The sequence below is a fragment of the Camarhynchus parvulus genome, chromosome Z (assembly GCF_901933205.1).
Source record: "Camarhynchus parvulus chromosome Z, STF_HiC, whole genome shotgun sequence".
Taxonomy (NCBI): Eukaryota; Metazoa; Chordata; class Aves; order Passeriformes; family Thraupidae; genus Camarhynchus; species Camarhynchus parvulus.
Window position 1 is genome coordinate 13,739,347 of NC_044601.1, and position 20,200 is coordinate 13,759,546.

General features: G+C 37.0%; 1 protein-coding gene across 4 annotated transcripts in view; it reads left to right on the forward strand.

Annotated features, from left to right (window-relative positions):
• LINGO2 (leucine rich repeat and Ig domain containing 2) overlaps positions 1-20,200 on the forward strand; it is a 489,656-nt gene that overhangs the window by 213,656 nt on the left and 255,800 nt on the right. Inside the window, exon 1 of one of the 4 annotated variants that reach the window (XM_030968285.1) lies at positions 7,357-7,632. The exons of the other annotated variants lie outside the window; for them this stretch is intronic. The gene's annotated coding sequence lies outside the window, so the exon portion shown is untranslated. Of the gene's footprint in view, positions 1-7,356; positions 7,633-20,200 lie in introns of those variants that run through there. 4 annotated transcript variants of the gene reach the window in all.

Here is a 20,200-nt window from a genome sequence, read left to right on the forward strand (position 1 = left end):
TATTTTGAGAATGTTTAAACCCATAGTGACTGCAGAGAAATTTGAGGATCAATCAGTATCTTATAAAGCTATTGGGCAAGGATTGTGTTTTAGAAGCAGACATCTTGAATCATAGTTGACACCTTAAGTTTCTGTAACAGAGGAATAAGATAAGTAGGACACATTCAGAAATAAAAGATTGACTTTTCCAACAAGCTTTTTATTGTTTCACCTTTCTTAAGAAAAACAAAGCTATTGTTCTTCTTTATGCAGTTGCACAGCTTATGCCTAATCACCTAGGATAATTTTTGGGGATATTATCCATGTAGAAAGGAGAAAAAGAGCAAAAATTCAATATAAAATTAGGAAGTGCTTGAATGGTCTTAGAATACTGAGGAAGAAGACTTATCTGTATTTAAATGGAAAGGTAAGATTTCTATGCTAATTTAATTAATTGGTGCATTTATGGCATAGAGCAAATATGGAGCTCTGTTAACTCAGGTAAACTAAGCTAGTTTGGAAATTTGGAGCAGGTGTCATAGGTTACACTGGGCAGTGCCTGCCAGGAACTGCTTAGTGTTTCTGCTTGACAGAGTCTCAGGAGCTCTATATCTTGCTCTGTGGGGTGATGGCAACATGTCCAGTAGTGTCTTGAAAACCTGACCTACCTACAGTTCTATAAAGGGATTATACATGTACATGTGTGAGTATCCATAAAATCCATAAAAGTGCGTGTGTGCAAAGTATGCCCTACAGAGAGAAACTTCTTTCTGAAATATGAGTATTTTCTTGCAGTATTTCTCCTTCATGCTATCTCTGCTAACCACTTCAGCGCAGTGAGAAGAATCAGCTTTCAAACACCAGCCGGATTTCTAGAATCACAGAAGCATTTTCAGACATTTTGGTGCTTCTCTGAACTGGACAGTTGAAGCTGCAAAGCTCACTGATAGCCAAGTATCTGATTCCTTCTCACGCAACTGTCTCAGCCAGACCTAGGGATATTGCAGCAAAATATTTGTTAAAACCAACTACCTGATATTCAGCAATGCTTATATTAACAGTAAAGACTGATTGAATGTGTTTACATCTAAACATGCGTGGGATGTAATTTCTAATTCATTATAACTATAAGGATATTTTCCTAAAGAAAATATAAATTTTTCATATATGCAATTATAGTGATATAAACAGCTTTAATTATGATCCTAGCATAACATAAGAGTTAAAAATATTTCCAATTAAAACATTGTCAAATACATATCTTTGAACATTAAGGAAACAATGGAGTAAATTAATCAGCAACATTTTTATTCTAAACTTTGAATGTATTTCTACAAAGGTCTAAAGACAGGACCGTGTGAAGAATTATTTAATGTAAAATTGTGATAACTGCATATTATTTTAAAATAATATTTTTTATTAGTTTCCTCTTTCTATGGGGAATATAAGCTGAAATGCACATTTCTGATACCGGAAAATAATTATTTGTTATCTTATTGTGTTATTCACAATATTATTAAAATCCTGCTTAATCATGTTGCCTGATGTCTGACGTCATAACTAGAGTAAGGGTCCCTTATTATTTTAGATAATATTACAGCTTCTGAATTACTTTCTTATTAACAATATTTTCAAATGGAAAAAAATATATTTTACTTTGCTGTTTTAATATAAACCAGTGAATGGTCTTGTTGATTATGTCGAAAAAAACCTCATGCACTTCTTCCCTGCAATCACGACATATTGTCCTTCATAGCACTATTTTTTTCTTCTGATTTTTTTTTTAACTAAATGAAAATTTTGTTGAATAAAATTGAATAGTTTGTAGAAAAATCTGATAATACATGAAATTGTTCCTTTGAGACCTTCTGAACCTATACAATCCAACTCCTGTTCCTACACAGGACAACCCCCAACAGTCACACTATGTGCCTGAGAGCACTGTCCAAAGGATTCTTGAGCTCTGTATGGGAGTGTGAGGGCAACTATACAGTCCTTAAGTGAAAGATGCTGCTAATTTGGGGCATGTATCCTTGGGTTTCAATCCTATCTTCTGGTGTGACTGACCTAAATATGACAAACCTTTAAAAGTCTATTGAGCTTTCCGGAGTGATGTATGGAGAATTGTTTTCCCAAGTTTGTAAACCAATTTTTAAAGTGGTTTTAGTACTTATTGTAGGGGAGTTATAATACAAATGCAAATTACTGTCATTAGAAACCTTGAAAGATTAAAATAGCTAAGAAAAAACTTTTCGAATGGCTAAGTCTACCTGAAGTTTAAAAAAATAACCTTTATTAATAGGTCTTATACCATTCCTAACTGCAATATTCAGAACCTGTAGTCAGGTTATGTCAGAAAAATGTCCTACTCAGATGAGGTGTGAGACCATTACTAATTTTAGGGTTGCCTTTTTTTAAGAAAAGACTGCTGTTGACTGATGCACAAATAAACTCAAGAATATCTCAGAGTTTTCTTTACCATACATTTAGCTCATTAACTGAAAAGAACTTTATGAAAAACACACATAAACACTTTTCACATATCATTGTGCTATGAACATAAATTGCAGTTTCAAATAATTCTGGTAGCCGGCTGAGTTTTTGTGGGTTTTTTTAAAGATACATTCAAGACTGTATAATGTTAATCCATCTGAGTACAGGGAAAAAAGAAAGTCAATAAAGATGTTGCAGAAAGGTGGAAATTACACCTTCCTGTGTTAGCAACCATTTACCCCCTAAGAAGAACTTATTTTCAGCAATTTTTGCTAGGAGCTTTGACAAGGATGGAGGGACCCAATTACAATCACCAGAGGACAACAGTCTGCTGCTAGTTAGTTTTGCAGCAGACATGCAGAATTTCTGCATGCTTCAAGGAGCCTTCAATTGCCCTTTTATGCTTCTTACTCATTTCATAAGTAGAACTGCAGCTGTTGAATGCAATTGCAGTCTGTCTGCCATCCTGGGGTGCATGAGGAGCACAGAGTGAGGAGCTCCAAATGGCTTTTTCCTAGCACACGCAACCTCTATTACATGCTCATTAGAGGGACCTCATGGAGAAAGTACGGACTAGAATTTTGTACCACAGATATTTACTGGACAAACTGAATGATACAAATATTTTCCAGTAAAAAATTAACTTAAAAGATTTCACACTGAAGAAGGAGATGGTAGCAACTGATGATGCTCTATGGCTGTAAACTCTGTTCTCTCCATAGAAACCCTTTCCTCCCTCGTTCTTCAAAAAGGAACACTGGTCAGACAGTTTTGTATAAATATATGCTTTGTACCAGAATTGTCAAAGGGCAATGTTAACCAGATAGTTGATCCTTGATCTTTGGTGGGACAGTAGCTGCAGTTACTCGGATCCTACTGGGACTTCTAGAGAAGATTGATTTGCACTCTGGTGTGAACAGTTGCAAAAGGAAAAAGGAATAAATGTGTCTTCAAAGTTTATTTCCCACACCAGAAGCTCATTGATTGGGAAGGTGAAGAACACAAGCAAGCAGTTTTCACAGGTTTTTGTGGAGTATTTAGGATTTTCAGAAGATCATAAAACACAGCCATGGTAGGAAGGTACAACCCTTGACTTTGGGAAAAATCTCATCTTCTTTCTCTAAGTAGCTTAACATTCTACACAAGTTTCAGAACATGCATGTGTATAACCATCCTCTTCAGCTCTCCTTACATTGGGATGGTTTATCATTCAAGAACAGCAACATAACTTGAAACTAGTTTATCTTATCTTTACAAATAACCTGCAATTAAACCAGGGATTGTTACCACTATAGCAAATACTTTTATCTGTATCAATAGCCATTTTTTGAAAAGGGTGTTTTATAAACATCTTCTCTATGAAAATGTTTCTTCTAATTTCTTTATAAAACCTATTGGGGTTTGGTCTGAGATGGTTAGTTTTGGGTTTGAGTTTGGATATTTTTTTCTCAAATTTTAGTTGCTTTAGTCTTTTAACAAATTTTGGAATCTTTGAAGTACTGGTGTATCTGTGTTTCCATTTTAAGCTCTTCATGCAAACAAACCATAGCAGTGTTAATTTCTACCTGTTGTCCAGCCACTGAAACTATGAAATTAATTATTCTCTACTCAGGAACACCTTGCAGTCTATATCTTCCAAAGTAAAACCACAGTTTAAGATTAGAAGTGTCACAATCACTAACGGAAGTCTCCAGCCTTTACATTTATGAGTTACTTTATGGACAGGAAAGTACTTTATAGGTTTTCACTTTAAAAACTGAAATGGCTTTGTAGAGCCTCCAAGAATTGCAGTAAGCTTATCACAGCCTCAAAAATCTGGTTAATGTAATAAAGTTTGGGAGGAGCTGATAAGATGTCTAACTTAGTTTCATAGAGGGAGGAAGAGAGAAGAAACTAATAAGCTCAAAATAAAGGACATTTTTTCTTACTAAATAAAGTAAAAAAACCCTCTGGTTTCATTGTGTTTTTATTTAACTTTAAATGTCTTCAGGTAATGGTATATCCAAATATTTCACAGCAGAATAACACATATTAATGCAGTGTACATGCTAGATCTCCTTTATCTTCTCCCAAACCTAATACCATCAGAGCAGAAACTTTTCTGTGTTGTGGTTGTTTGTGACTATCGCTAAATTCCCAACCAGCTGCTCCCTCACTCATCTTCCTCCACCTTTTTTTCTCTGCCAATTTTCATTTTCAGCGTTCCTTTCCTTCTTCCAGAGCTGATGACTGTGTGCTTGTAGTCAGTCCCCATAATGGTTTGCCTTTACTCTTCTTCCTCATTCTTTACCCTGCCCCAGTGGGTCTCTTTCCCACAAGATGCAGGATTTCAGGAGCAAAAACCTCTTCTTCAGGCTCTCCATGGGGAATGCCTGCTCCAGTGCCTGGAGCAACCTCCTTCCCTCTTTCCTTCCTGACCCCAGTGCTTTCACTACTGTTTCTCTCACTTTTGCTCCCCCCTCCTCTGCCTGTGGGGTGGTTTTGGTCTTAAGTATATTTTTCCAGAGGCACCACCAGCATGGTTGCCAGGCTCAGCTTTGGCCAGTGGTGGCTCTGGAGCTGCCTGAATCTGCCCCACACCCAGCACAGATAGATCTAGAGTTAGTCCTATGCAAGGAGAGGGCAGACCTTCAGGTTCAACCTCTGAGCTACACGTGTTCTTTGGGGAGATCCTGGCACTCTGAGGGCTGCCCTTAGGACTGAGGACAGGCGGCTATAGGAGCCCGTATGTAATTCCTGTTTCTGCTGCTTGGGGATCTCCACATGGCCAGCCAGCTGGTCTGACAGAGAGACTTTTCCATGGGGGCAGCTTGAATGGCCTCCCCTACCTCAGCTCAGTTGGGTGACCTCAGTTAATAAAGTGGCCTGGAAACAAATGCCATCCCTCCTCTATAAAACCCTCCTTCAGGGTCACCATCTTGCTTGACTGTTAATGTGGTTTCAGGATGATTCCTGGTTTACACAGCCTCAACGCACTGTTACAAGTGATGCCAGCAATTTATATACAGACACAAACAGGACAGGGTTGCTTCAAATGTGTCTAGAGCTGTTTATTTCTCAGCATCTGTCTCATTACATGATTTCATTCATGCAGAGATGCGAGCAGCTCGCTATATCGGCAGCAAGCTAAAGAAACTTAATGTTACAGCATTACAAATACCGTCGTAGCCAATTACACAAAGCAAAAGCATATTGACAGTGACTTCTTCTCGATCTTGCTGCAACTGAAGACTGTCTTTTTCCCACCTTCCTAAAAACCCTCTAACTTCATAGATTCCCGCAACAAGTGAGATTTTTCCAAAATAACTGCCTGGGTGTTGCAGAGTGCTGGGTGCTGCTAGAGACAAGACTAGCAGCCCTATCCCCACATCCCTAGGAATAGAGGCAGGCAAGACCAGGACAGGATTTCTGACTGTGGGTAGGGGCAGGATCATGCCCAGGGTAGCTGATCAAGTGGGAGTCCAGTGTCACAGCTTCAGCGAGAGCAGCTCCAGGAAACATGATCAGCCTGCAGCATTTACACAGCCATTGTCACTCTGGTCGGGAAGAGACGGAAATAACTACAAGAATAACCTAAAAAGAAACAGAAAAACAGGTGAAACTGATGCAACAAAAAGTAGTATTTGTTTATTTTTATGTCTACATGTACATGAGTGGGATACAAACTCAGCAAAATAGCTTTCTTAATGCCTCGAGGAAAGATTTCTTCTCTTGATAGAGCCCAACTGCAGACTTTAAAGAAATTTTATTTCAGAACATGTTTTTGTAATCTCCTCAAAAGGGGATTTTTTTTTCCTATCACAAAGTTGCCAAAGACATATTTTCCTTTTTAAATATTATTAAGAACTATTTTCCCTAAAGTGAATCACATTAAAATTCCTGGTCCTTATAACTCTGCAATATGAGGAAAATGGGGATTAACACTAAGCGTGGATTGCAGGTGAAGGTGAATCAGTGGTCAGCCTTGTTTTCTCTCAGGTACAAATAAGTAGAGAGGATCAGTGACAGTGCTTTGAACCCTCCAGGTTCACTGAGCCTGAAGAGACAATAGGAAGAAGGAGAAGTTTTGAGTTTGCTTGAGATGTTGCAGCTTGAGACAGATATAGCATGAACTCTGCCCCTCAGATTGTGATCCCTTCCCCAAGCTGTTTCCAGAGTAAGATAGAAATAAAACACCCTTCTGATAAATCTGGATATAAAAGTGCTGTGTAATATTTAATTAGTAGTTAATTAGGTTTTAATATAATGTTTTTCATGTAACTTTGTCTTTGAATACTGTAATATTATTTTTGAGCACAGTATTGTCACTGAACATCTTGAAAGGATGGAGGTGTGGCAAGCACCTCCTGCATTAATGTTTCCATTTAAATTGAACTTGGTAATTTTAATTACTAATTCACAACTCACCATAAACCTAAAATTTCTATTTTCATAAGTGCCACCAGACAAAAGTTCACGTTCTGGAAAATAAAATATTGTTGTAAGATAATTTGAAAGAAGTTTCAATCTTTGTTAAGAACATAAATTATGCTAATTGTGATATCTCTGTTGGTATATTTTTGTTTGGACTGAATTCCTTAGCTGTCTCTCTGCAGCCTGAAGTGCCCCAGGAGCAACCATTTCATTACCTTTAATATGTAATATCTGTCAGAGGCCAATTTTGCTGTAGAATATTTCTTATTCTTTGTAGGTTGTTTTTCTTAGATCTCTGGTTTTACTCAAGATGCAGCTAGATAAACTGATTAAAACTATTATGTTAAAAGGATTTCAAGCCAAATATTTAACCGTTAAGCACCAAAAGTTCTCATGGATGGATTTTTCAAGTTTTTATGGGGGTAGAAAAGAGACCTGAAATATGCTGTTCTTGGGAGCCATGAGGAAAATTATAGCCAGATGCCTTTCAGGTATAGGAGGAATTTTGCACAGCCTTTTTGATTTTGCCTTGCCACACACAGTGCAGTATACAGGTGTGGCACTTTGCCGCACAAGTGTCTGATTATCAGGGTTTCTTGAAGGCTGAATATTTTCTTTTTTTCTTTTCTCAGTGTGCAACCACAGAAGCAGATGTCACTAGGTGCAGCCTACTGAAGGAAATAGCAATGTTTAACTGAGATCATCAATTGTTTGAAAGTACTATCTTTGCTAGCACATTACATAAAGGTAGGCTGTTCCTAATAACCCTGACATTAGAAAACTTTAAAATGTGATGAGATAAAAGTGTGCAGAACACTTTTGGCTCAGTAAAACAGTCTGAGCTTTTTAATTTTCTAAGCCAAATGAAATGAAAGAATTGTGTTCAAAAATTAGAGTTTTAAAGTGCTTTCTTAGATATTAAGCTAAATTTATCCATGTCTTACATAACTCAAAGTCTCTGTAGTCTCAGACAAGTTTTGAAAACAAAACTGAAAGTAATACTGCTGTTATCAGTCGGTTTTTTCATGGTATAATGTGTTTCTAAGCTATGGAAGTCACTCTTTTGAGGATGTATGGGCTCCAGAGGAGGGAGGATGAACGATCTCCATAAAAGAGAATAGATCAATTCATGGCCACTATACCTGATAGTAGTAATCCTAACAGGGTGGATCTGGACCAGGAATAGCTCCAAGGTATATTCAGCTGATCAGTCTAGTCAAATTCACTGTTTTAACACCTGTTTTCATTCTCTTTCTAGAACTTTTGACTAGATTTAGAGCTTCAAGTTGAACCAGAAATTTACAGTACATGCTTAGCAGATGCTGTTGGCATGTGAGTAAAACAGGAACACAATCAGGCTGGAAACAAGTTTTGAAGATCCCCTTGTACCAGTAATATTAAAGTCTAAACTAAACAAGAGCTTAATCTCATGTCAAACTAACCAAACTGAAGCAATATATAGAATATTATAGAATTGTTTTTTTAGTATGAGTCACAGTCACCACAGTTTAGCAAACAAATGGTGTAATTCTGGAGGCGACTCCATCTGGTTGCTTGTAGTGAAAGTTTCCCAATGCTGGACTTGGTTATGTGCAAATGATAACTCTTTATTTTCAAGCATTCCTGAGTCCATCAGCTGACTGTTCTATAGAAGATGAAGATATATTTTTTGTAGAAAAATTATGTATGCCTTTCTGCAAGTCAGAAAATCAGTTTTAATTTAAGCTGCTGCCTTTATTTTAAGGCATTCCATACTGTTGTTTTGATGCTCGGTCAGCGTAACACACAGAATGATGCAGAGGACAAGAATGGACTTTACAATGGTTCCATCCTGTAAAGATAAAGCTCAGATCTGAATACTGTCATGCTCAATTTTGGTGGTATTTTTTTATTATTATTATTATTATTTTCCTTTCCTGCCAGAGATACACTATGTAATATTTTTAGGTCAACTGACCATCAAAGGTAATTTAAGAGCACCAGTTACCCAAGGTTTTGATTCTCTAATTCTCATTGGGTGTTTTATCATTAGGACATTCTTTTCAGGAGAAAGGGAACAAAAAAAAGGGTGTAGATCCCACTGGATTGAAGAGATAAGTGCTTTTGTTTTGTTGTTGTTGTCTTTGCTGTGGTTTTTTTTTTTTTTTTTTGGTAGAACCCCTATGGAAAACTATTAAATAGATAACTGCTATGGCAAGCACTTTTTCTTTCCTCAAAGAAAATGTTTGTTTATTGTGCAGGATATGCGCTTATATATTCAAGACTGGCAGTGAAAACTGCACTGTGATTTAGCAGATACATATAGTATAAAATTTATGTTAGTTGGATTTAATGCATTTCTTTTGCTGCTAGAATAGCCACAGGAACTGCTGCCATAAGTAGAAAAGACAGGGATAGGATCCAGTCACCCAGAGTCCAGTCAAATAACAAAACCGAAATGATCTACTATAAATTTTGCTAGATAATTTGTTCACAGATACTACTGAGATTTCAACTTCTGTAATAATTTTCACTGTTATTTTGATTCAACTTTGTAATTTTTTTCTGATTCTTTCCATTTTGAAAAACTTTCCCCCTTCAGTGTATTTTTATAGTGGATGATTTCCCTTGGCATTAAATCATGACTATTCCTAAAATATTTGCCTGAGAGCTTTTCCTTCCCCATTGGGAAGAGACATCAAAGAGTTATCATCTAATTGATTTTGTGTTTTGTCTTTTTCTTCTATGAAAAATTAGGTCAGCACAACACAGGATAAGGGAAGAAAAGCATTTAAATTAAGACATAGCCTGTAGCTTCACCAAGACCTACTCATGTCCACTGAAAACATTTTAATAGGGTTTTTTTCTGAAAAGATATTTACTTAATATGAATCTTAGGGGTTTTGTTTTTGAAGTTTTTAATCTAAAGTTTCAAGAGATTTGGACATTGAAATACAGTGGCATAGATGACTAGAATATAGAGATTGAATAAATTGTCCAACTGAAATGGAAGCTTTGAAACTTCCTCAAGACTTATGGTTAGGCAGACTCCATTCTTTCTAAGTCTGTAAAACTAACACCTTAACTGCAAGCATATGGACTCGCTGTGCTGCCATTTCAAATTATGTTTAGCTTAAATTAGTCAATCTCTGAAAACGGAAATGGGAAGATCTTCAGCTATCTTAATTCTTTCATCAAGAATGTGTATCTCTATGATATTATATTTTTATGGGAATAAAAGAGAGGTCAGAGTTCTGATAATTTTATAAATCTGTCAGTTACAATTCCCAATGAAATCAACTGGATTTTCACAGAGAAAGATGAATAGAATATAGATTGCTACATGTCAGAAGTGTGTTTCAAATTCAGAATCTTAGGATGATTTTTTTTTTAGTTATCAAAATGGGCTTATGATCACAGAAAAACTACTGAGATATAGGACTGTGTTGTGAAAAAAGAAGATCAGGAAATAAATGTGTGCAATGAATAATGATAGCTCAGCTACAAGGCAGAATGGTTAAGATACCTCCTGGAAGGCACCTCTACTGGAAGGATCACCACGAGTTTTAGAAGCGGTATTATTTCTTTGAAAATTGTTCTAGAAGGAAATTGTGAAATCTTCTGTAGGTTTTTGTAGTAAAAGTCAAGCCCTTTTATCTTCAGTTAGTGTCCCTGTTTTGTGTTTCCTACAATGCCTCATCCCTGGAAATTTTCACACCAGGTTGGATGAAGCTTCAAGCAACCTGGTCTAGTGGAAAGTGTCCCTATACATAGCAAATCATGTAGCAGGAATAGATGATCTTTAAGCTCTCTTTCACTTCATGAAACTTCATAGATTCTATGAAGAAATTTGACTAATCAACACATTACTTGATATTTCACTAATCTGCTTGGAAACTGTAATAAATTGGTTGGCAAACTAAAAACCAAATGAATACTTCTATTTCTTTAGTTGCTGTATTTACACTGTGCAGATCAAAAATTTAAAACTTCATGGATATGAGATAACTAATTCCTGAGTTAGATTGGATATTAATTTAAATTCTGAGGCTGGCACAACTCTGCGTTACATCTTTCTCAGTAGCCAAGTAGCTCAGTAATATTTTCAAGGTGAATTAATTGTCCTTCTACTTTGCACAGAATTTCTAATCCCAAGCTACCCAGTCTCTGCTGTCACTGTTTCTACGCAGCCAGGATGATAGTAGACACCAAAATTCATGCCAATCTCTAGAATATTTTTATATATCTTCCCATACAGGTAAATCACTTTATCCAGATTTCAGAGTACAAAAGATAGAGCTAAGTTTTGCATCGCACTTTATGATATTTTTTTGTTGCAAATTTTAAGTAGATGTTCCTGAACTTATATTACAGTGCAAATGGATATAAATATAATAGATGTAGTTCACCACTTGTGTTTACTTTTAAGTAGCAGTATCTGATTTCTTCTAGAATGTGAGAATGGAGAACTAATTGTAGTGAAAAGTTGTTCACATTAATACATGCAGTAAAATTCTAATTTTTGTGAAGTCAGGCTACCTTTATGCATACTATGTGGTGGTCGACAACCCATGAGCTAAATTCACTTCACAGGATGTTTCTCTTTGACTTGCCAGTTTTCAGGTGAAAGAAAGAAAATAATTATGCCATCAGTCAGACTAGAAAAAGCTGAAGTATCTATCCTCCATTATTAAGTGGTTGGAGAGGAATAGCAGCACGGCTTGTAATTAGGAAATAGAAAAGTCCCCATGCTTTTGCTGCCTTTACATTGGCTGCACCATGAACCCAGTGCTAAGGATAAGACAGCCAGGCCACCCCATCCTACCTGCTTCCTTCCCCAACTCTTCAGAATTCAGCTTTGTAACAAAAGAGCACCTCAAAATTTTGAGATAGGGAAGTCAGTGGGAAGGATAGGCCTGAGTTTAATATCTCTACAAATGGGAAGAAGGTCTGGCAAAGCAGGATCTCCTTTCCACACAGCCAAAGGCAAGCCTTGGCTGCCTGCATGGTAAGGATCTGTATGTAGGTTTACAAATGAACCAAATATTTATTATTTCAATGAGTTCTAGGTAACGCTGTTAGTGATGTCTAGAGAAAGTCTTTTGTTACTCTGTCATACTTGACCATCTTGTGGTGTGCCTAACCAATTTGTTAATCTTCTACAATGAAATGACTGCTGTGTCAAGGGCAGTGTGGTAGACAAATGGTTATTGTCTACTTGGACATCAGTAAGTCCTTTGATGCAGCTTCCATAAGACCCTCAGAGAGAAGATGTCAATGTGTAGGTTGAATTATCAGACTGAACACTGTCTGAATGACCAGGCTCAGATAATGATGATCAGCTACACAAAATGTAATTGGTGTTCAGTTATTGGTGGTGTACTCCAGTGGTCAGTACTGGGTCTAATCCGGTTTAACATCTTCATTAATGAACTGGACAATGGGCCAGAACACATCCTCAACAACTTTCCTGATGACACAAAAAGGGGTGAAATAGCTGATATATCAGAGAATCATGCTGCCATCCAGTTGGACTTCAGCAAGCTGGAGAAATAGTCTGATAGGAGCACCATGAGGTTCAGCAAGGGTGGGTGCAACATCCTGCATGCGGCGAGGAACGCCTCAAGCACCAGTGTATGCTGGGGGCCACCCACATGGAAAGCAGCTCTGTGGAAAAGGGCCAAAACATCTGGGTGGATATCAAGTTGACCATGAGCCCATGTGGCAAAAAAGGCCAGTGGCATCCTGAGCTGCATTAGGAGGAGTGTTGCCAGCCAGTCCAAGGAATGTGATCCTGCCCCTCTTCTCAGCCCTGGGTGAGGCCACTACCAGAGTACCGTGTCCAGTTCAGAGCTCCTCAGCACAAGGGACAAACGGACACATAAAGTACAGCAGAGGGCTACAAAGATGATGAAGGGACTGGAGCATTTCTCATAAGAGGTAAATCTGAGTGAGCTGTGAGTGTTTAGCTGGAGGAAGAGCAGGCTCAGGAGGGTTTTACCAATGTATAAAGTGTAGATCATGGAGCCAGGTTGCTTTCAGTAGTGCCTAGTGACAGAATAAGAGGCAATGGACAAAAATTGTAACAAAGGAAGTTTCCTGTAGACATAAAGTAGGTCAGGGTGTGTGTGAGGGTGATAGAGCAGATTGCCTGGGAGGTGCTGGGATCCATCCTTGAAGATTTCAAGGCCATTCAGATATAGTACTGGGAACTGCCTCTGGGTGGCCCTGTTTGAGCAGAAGACTTGGACAGGTTTTTTTACAGAGTACCCTTCCAACCTCAACCATTCACTGATTCTGTGAAAAGAAAAAGGTTAGTTGACGACTCAGTTTCTAAGCTCTGCTTTCTGTTTTGACATATCTCAATTGTTTACAACGGGAGCTGACACGCCTACATAGAGATACCTAAATATATATATATATATAGCCTTGAACGGAAAAAAACCTGGCTTGCCTTGTTCTAACATAAACAGTAACACATGTTTTTATTTGTTAAGGGGTGTTATTTGAGCCACTTAGCTTTTCTCTAGCTCTTATGTAATTTTCTTATTTTATATTTGGGAGATTTTTCTTTTTTAAGATTTTCTTCCTTTCTGATAAAATTCTATTTCAAAATCAAAACTTTCATTAAAAAGTTTTGAGTCTAAATGATTCAGAAATAAGTTAAATGCTTTAATGATTTAATACTGAGGAATTAATAATAAGAGTAAAAAATTCTTTAAAGGGCAGTATTTAAACATTTTAGTGACATGACTCACTTCAGCATGATTTATGTCATTGGACGATTGGGATTTATGTTGTTAGTTCTGCAGATTTACAGGGGCCCATTCTCAAAAATTATGTGTATAAAATAATATCTGAATAAAAAAAAATGATTGGTAGAGCAGAGAGATAGTGTTACTTGGGAGGCGGTGGTACTTTTAATGCCCTGCTTATGAGGCACTTACGTTTAGTAGTTCTACAGGCAAGAATTTCCCATGATAAAAGGGAAATGTTTGAGGTACTCACAGTTTGTAAGTCTAATTGTTAACCACCATCAGAAATACATAAGATATTTGCACATTCATCAAAGTACTCCAGAGATGCTTAAGATGTAGACAATACCTTTTCCTGACATTTATTTTTTTCTTTTTTTTTCAGTCTCAATTATTTTTTTCACACATCATTCAAATCCTGATAACTTTAAAATTAATTGTGCAGTGTTTTATTTCCTATTTGTCTGGTTATCTACTATTCATCACTGTATAAAATTTCCAATAAAGAAAGCCCATCATGTTTTCTTCTGCTATGAAGACTTGCATATTTGGTAGCTTCTTCGTCAGATCATACTGCATATATATTTTTCTTTAATGGAGGGAATGTAAATTACCTCACTTGTAATGCAATGTAAAACATTACAAGAAATATTCTCATGAAGAAAAATATTTTTTGGCATCTTTAGTACTACATATACATCTCCTTTCAAAGAGAAAAACACCAGCAGTAACTGACTTATTTTCCCAAAACTCTGGCCCAAAAAGTGTGTATACCTTTATTCAGGTCCAAGTGCAGTATTTTGTTGTGGATCAAAGTTAAGAAGCTGTCACAAACAACTCAGCAGCAAAAAAAAAAGGGTACAAAATATAGAAGTATAATAGCTTTAAGAAAACATTAATGTCATGACAGCAACCTTTGTGTACAGAGAGTAATTCATCATTTGTTTTTGAGCAGTATTAGCTGCTTTAAAACAAGTACATATCTCTTGAGATGACCTTGCTTCATTAATATCTGTGGTTTGGAAAAAGATACAGTACTACCACTGTAGGTACGGTGTTCTCTTTTGATTTTAGCCTATTAAGAAAGCAGTTCAGTACCCACTTAAGATCTGACAGGACTGGCAAGCTGGTTCAAACTAAAAGATGTGTCCCATTAGAAATATTTCAGGTAAACCTGATCAAGTCTGAGCAAATGTCATATTTACAAACAGTCTTGTCACAAACATAAACATAACAAGCTGAAGAAGAAGAAAGAAAAAACCCTCTCTGAGCGGCATAAGACTTAATTTTTATATAATTCTATATCTGTAACACATTAGGAAAAAATGCCTGAATTAGAAAGTGTTATTTTAATGTACACTGTCTCTTTAATAATGAACTCCAACAGACAGAAAAGCTGGATCCCTTCTTTCTTGTAGTTAAGTAAGCTTTCATCACTTTTCCCTTGATGTTGGATTATAGAGCAAAGTTAAAAAAGAAAAGTGAACCTCAAGCCAGGTTTTTAAATCCAGAGATAGGCAACAAATTTAAGTGCCCTGATTCTGAAATGCTGAGCCTCTGGCAACTTCCATTTACTTTAAAGGGAGCTGCCAGGGGCTCAGCACCTGAAAATAAGGTCAGTTATTGAGGCACTTCACTGAAGATTGATAATTCAGAGAAAGAAGATCCCTAACAAGAGCATAGAATGTAACCCTTAGGGAGGAGAAAAAATTCTGACACGAAAAACAGAGTTAGGTCACAGTAACACTCCTTACTGTTATTAAGCAGGAAGTGCAGTATCCACAGAAGAAATCAAAATGTATCTATTTTATAAAACGTGAATATTAACATATTTAACACCTTTTAGAAACAGAAAAAAAATAAAAGAAAGAAAACAAAACCAAAACAAAACAAAGAACAAAACGCTGTAACAAAGGAGGAGGGGAGTTTTAGGGGACAACATGATTTGAAAAGTCAGATTTCAGACCACTGAGTCATGGCTGCCTTCTACTGGCTAGTCAGCCTTTGAAGGCTTTCATTTGAAAGCATTTATGGCATTTGTTCACCCACTGGGCAAGAAGCCTATCCACACACAGAGCTGACATACTTATTTTCTCCTTCTGCCCAAGTAGGCAGCTGCGTGGCAAATACGCAGAGAACGCAGAAGGAGATGTGATTATGATCTCAGGCTACCAGCAGGCCTCGCTTAAGTCATTACTTGGCTAAGTTTTTTATTGGCTCATCCTTTCCACCTTTAAAGGCAAATGTGTCCCAAGAGGTAATAACACAAATTTTGCATGTAGTGGTCTCTTGTGGTCAGGGACCATCTGAGCTGGGGTGTACTTTTACTATATAGTGAGTAACAGTCATTGTTTGAGCAAATTCTCACTGCCAAACTGGTCAAAACTGGAGTTGTAGTTGGCTTATCATGCAACATCCTTGATAAAAAGGAGATAATCTTTTCAGTTCCCAGCACTTCCAGGACTTAGATCATCAATTTTTTATTTTTTACGTGCCTGTGGCTGTTTCTTTCATTGCTTAACAGCTTTGTTCTTTAGCTTGTCACCTGGAACTTGGCTCCCATTATTCAACAACAGAACCCCATTTTTTTTCTTTTCCTTTTTTTCCTCCCACATTCAGATAGGTGTTCTGCATGTAGGTCTGATCCTATCAAAAGCAGGAATCTGGGATGAGGAGGTTTCATTAAATCTAATTTTACCTCTTAGTTATGTCCTCAAGCTCATTACAGTAGTACCATGATGTGGTTTTCTTGGAAATTAAAAATGTTGAAAGAAGGGAAATTAAAAAGAAGTTTCAGCAATTCTGTAAAATTGCATTGCTCTAAATCTTCATTTTTTTTGAGCACTACCATGTATTTTTATCAGACTTTTCCTCTTTATTTTGAGTCTTCTGCATTTCTCTAGTACTAAGCTATCTCATGCTATGGGCTGTGCTAGCCCTCACATTAAAAACACTAATTTTCAAGGATTCTTTACTGAGCTGTGAAAATTTGCCCTTGGCAGACACTTGCCTCGAGGCTATGATGCAGAAGGAGGCTGGTGCAATCTACAAGGCCATTTTATAACATTGTTTCTTTCCCGCAAGTGTTCCAACCTGAAACTTCCAGAAGTTTAATTTTTGTGTCCTAATCTCCTGAAATACTGCTGAGTTCTGTCTAGTTAATCCAGGGATTCAGAGGAGTTTTCTGTCAAGCAGCACCAGCCAGCTCAGAGAATCTAAACCAGGCCTTTCTCCCTGCAAAACATGCTGGTGTACATTACAACCACATTTCAAATCAGCCTGCCTCACACTGCTTTGAGGTAGCCCAGTGGTTCACAGTGACCTGCCTTAAAAAAACCTGATTTAAATAATAGAGCCTTCCAGCAAGTACATTTTTCCCCTCAGAAACAGATTCATAAACTTGGTGGACTCTGGACCAAGATTCATAAACTTGGTGGACTTTGTTTGAAGACAGGTTAGATTTGTGTATGTGTGAAAAGCTAAGAGTTTAGGAAGGGTAAAATCCTCCAGACAAATGTAAAAAAAAAAAAAACAGAAACCACTAGAAAAATGAACATGAACATAAGTAATGAGAAATTCTTGATTCAATATCTCTCTGCTTTGTTTTAATAGTCTAAGGCTGTGTTTTAATGCTCTTGGACTGAGTAGTCTCAAATATAGGATGGCACTGAGCAATAGCTTTTAGATAATTCCATGGGGATTTTACAGGACCCGCAGAGCCGGGGGCTGGAGCCACCATTGCCTTATAAAAATTAGACTAGGTCCAGGGTTAATCATGGTAGGCACCTTGTGAAAATGTTGTATCGGGTGCCCTCTTCTTGGCTGGTGCATAGTTAATTTTCTCCTAGAAGCTCAAATGGTGCTGTGCTTTGGTTTCAATATGATGATTATGTTCTTTATTGGTCCTTGCATTGATATGGTAGCATGCTGTATACTGAGATCATCTGTGATATGACAACTCACACTTGTACTGCTCTTCATTCTACTGAAGGAAGGAAGGAAGGAAGGAAGGAAGGAAGGAAGGAAGGAAGGAAGGAAGGAAGGAAGGAAGGAAGGAAGGAAGGAAGGAAGGAAGGAAGGAAGGAAGGAAGGAAGGAAGGAAGGAAGGAAGGAAGGAAGGAAGGAAGGAAGGAAGGAAGGAAGGAAGGAAGGAAGGAAGGAAGGAAGGAAGGAAGGAAGGAAGGAAGGAAGGAAGGAAGGAAGGAAGGAAGGAAGGAAGGAAGGAAGGAAGGAAGGAAGGAAGTGGCGGAAGGAAGGAAGGAAGGAAGGAAGGAAGGAAGGAAGGAAGGAAGGAAGGAAGGAAGGAAGGAAGGAAGGAAGGAAGGAAGGAAGGAAGGAAGGAAGGAAGGAAGGCTGGTGGTGTTTCCTGTAGAAGTGACATAGTGTGACAAGGTTCCTCCTGTCTGGAATCAAGTGAACCAGCACAGAAATAAAGACTGTGATTGTGACTGTTCATTTTTTTTTCCAGAGTAGGATAAAAGACCTGTGTTACGGCTCTGGGGGAAGGAAGAACTAGAAAGAGTAGGAGAACCTGGTAGTTTCATTTACGTAACGTACAAATGCAATAATACAAGGTGCTAAGGGTGCAAACAAACACTAGAGAGTTGAGAACTAAAGAAGCTAGTCAAATATGCTTGTTTAGTTGATCTACCTTAGTTCAGACAGGGAGTGGCCTCTGAGTATTCCCCAGATGTTAAATGAGGCAACATTATGACTTTAAGTTCTGGTTAACACTCCGTCCTTTGGCTCAGTAGGGAGATCAGTTTTCTTCCTCACAAACTACATTACAGAATCATATGCAAATAAGTTTTTCTTATATTCTTCTGATCACCTTGCCAAGCACAGCATTGATATATATAGCCTTTAGAGAAAGATTTTTTTTTGTGCAGGTATGTAGTCCAATCTTTTTCTGAAACCAGGGCTAACTTCAAAGTCAGGCCAGATCACTAACGGTTTTTCTTCGGTAATTTTGGAAATTTCAAAGGATGGTAATATAACAGTAGTTCTGTACCTACTGTGATTTTGAACAACTCTTATTTTTAACCACTCTTATTTTTTCATTATGCCTATTAAAATTCCTTTGCTTCTTCCCCAAAGCAAGGAGTACCTCAGGAACAGATTACTCCAAGTCCCAAGCTATTTCTTTTATTCTTTCGTATAAGTGGAATATACCTTTCTGACACAGTTTGCAGCGACCACAAATTTTTTGTAGCTTTCCAAATACAGTCAGAGCAAGGCTTTTTTATGTTAATATAATTTCTGTCAATCATTTCATAAGCTGGCCATATTACCTCTAATGTTAAAACCTTGATGTTAAACTATCAAATCTGGGGGGGATTTTTGTTTGATTTATTCTGTTTGTTTTTACTACCTCTGGTCATCGAAAACTACCATTTTCTTTTCTTGTTAAACAGTATTTTGTTTTTATTCAAATTACAGTGCTTTGAGAGTAATTTTGTATAACTGCTGTTTTTTGGAAAGCATGTAAGGTGTACTGGTACTGTATTCTTTTACATTTATTGACAATGTACTGCTAAAACAATATGTTATTTTCAAGATTACTTCAACAGTATCAGGTGAAAAGTCTGGAGCTAAAAAATATAGCCATATGTATGGTTATATCAACCCTAGAACTTCCATTTTTACTGACCTTTTACTATTTGTGAAAATCTAGCTTTTACTAAAATTTCATATGGATAAAAATATGCATCATGCATTTTTAGTATAAAAATCCCTGTTTGTTGGGGTAATTTGGAATATGTTTCTAACAATCTCTCTAAAGACACAGTTATGTAAATTTTGAAAATATGAAGTTAAGCACACAGAAATTATGTACCTATTACCTACAAATTTAGCAAAATCTGTTATATGCTGCAAGCTTATTGTGGCATGGGCTGCAGACATTGAGTTTTGATATAATAATATACTGTACTGGAAAAATCTTCAGTCTCTTCAATATCTTTCAGTATCTTCAATATCTTTCAGTATCTTCAATCTCCAATATTGTTCCTGTCAGTAACCTTGTGTAAAGTCAAATAAATTTAATTAGTAATAATACTTTAACTGTAATAAGCTAGCAATAGTTTTCTAAAATTTCATCAAAATTCTCGCAAAATCTTTTGAAAACATTGGGCTAAATCTCTTCATCCTAAGAATGAAGACAGTAGTCAATTGGTAATGTCTGAAAAAAAATGGTTTTGGAACTTTAGATATCCCTGGGAGATTTATATAAATAACTAATGAAGGAGTGTCTTTGGTATTACATTTTGAACATGTTGGCATAAAATCAGGTTTTCCAGGCAGAAGCATAATCATGTTTATTATAACAAACTAATGCCACAATATATCTCTTTTTTTAAAAATATTTCCAAAAGTCACTTCAGAAGCAGTGAAAGAATATATCCCTTTCACAAAACTTGTATTTTAGGTATGTATATGTTTCTGTAGGATAAAAAAACTATTGGACCTACATGTAGTCAGGAGGCACTTGAAAGAAAAATCCATACAAGACAGTTAAACCTCAAGAAAATACCTTTGCTTAGGATGTCTATAAACAGTGCATTACTAGAAACTTGGCTAGA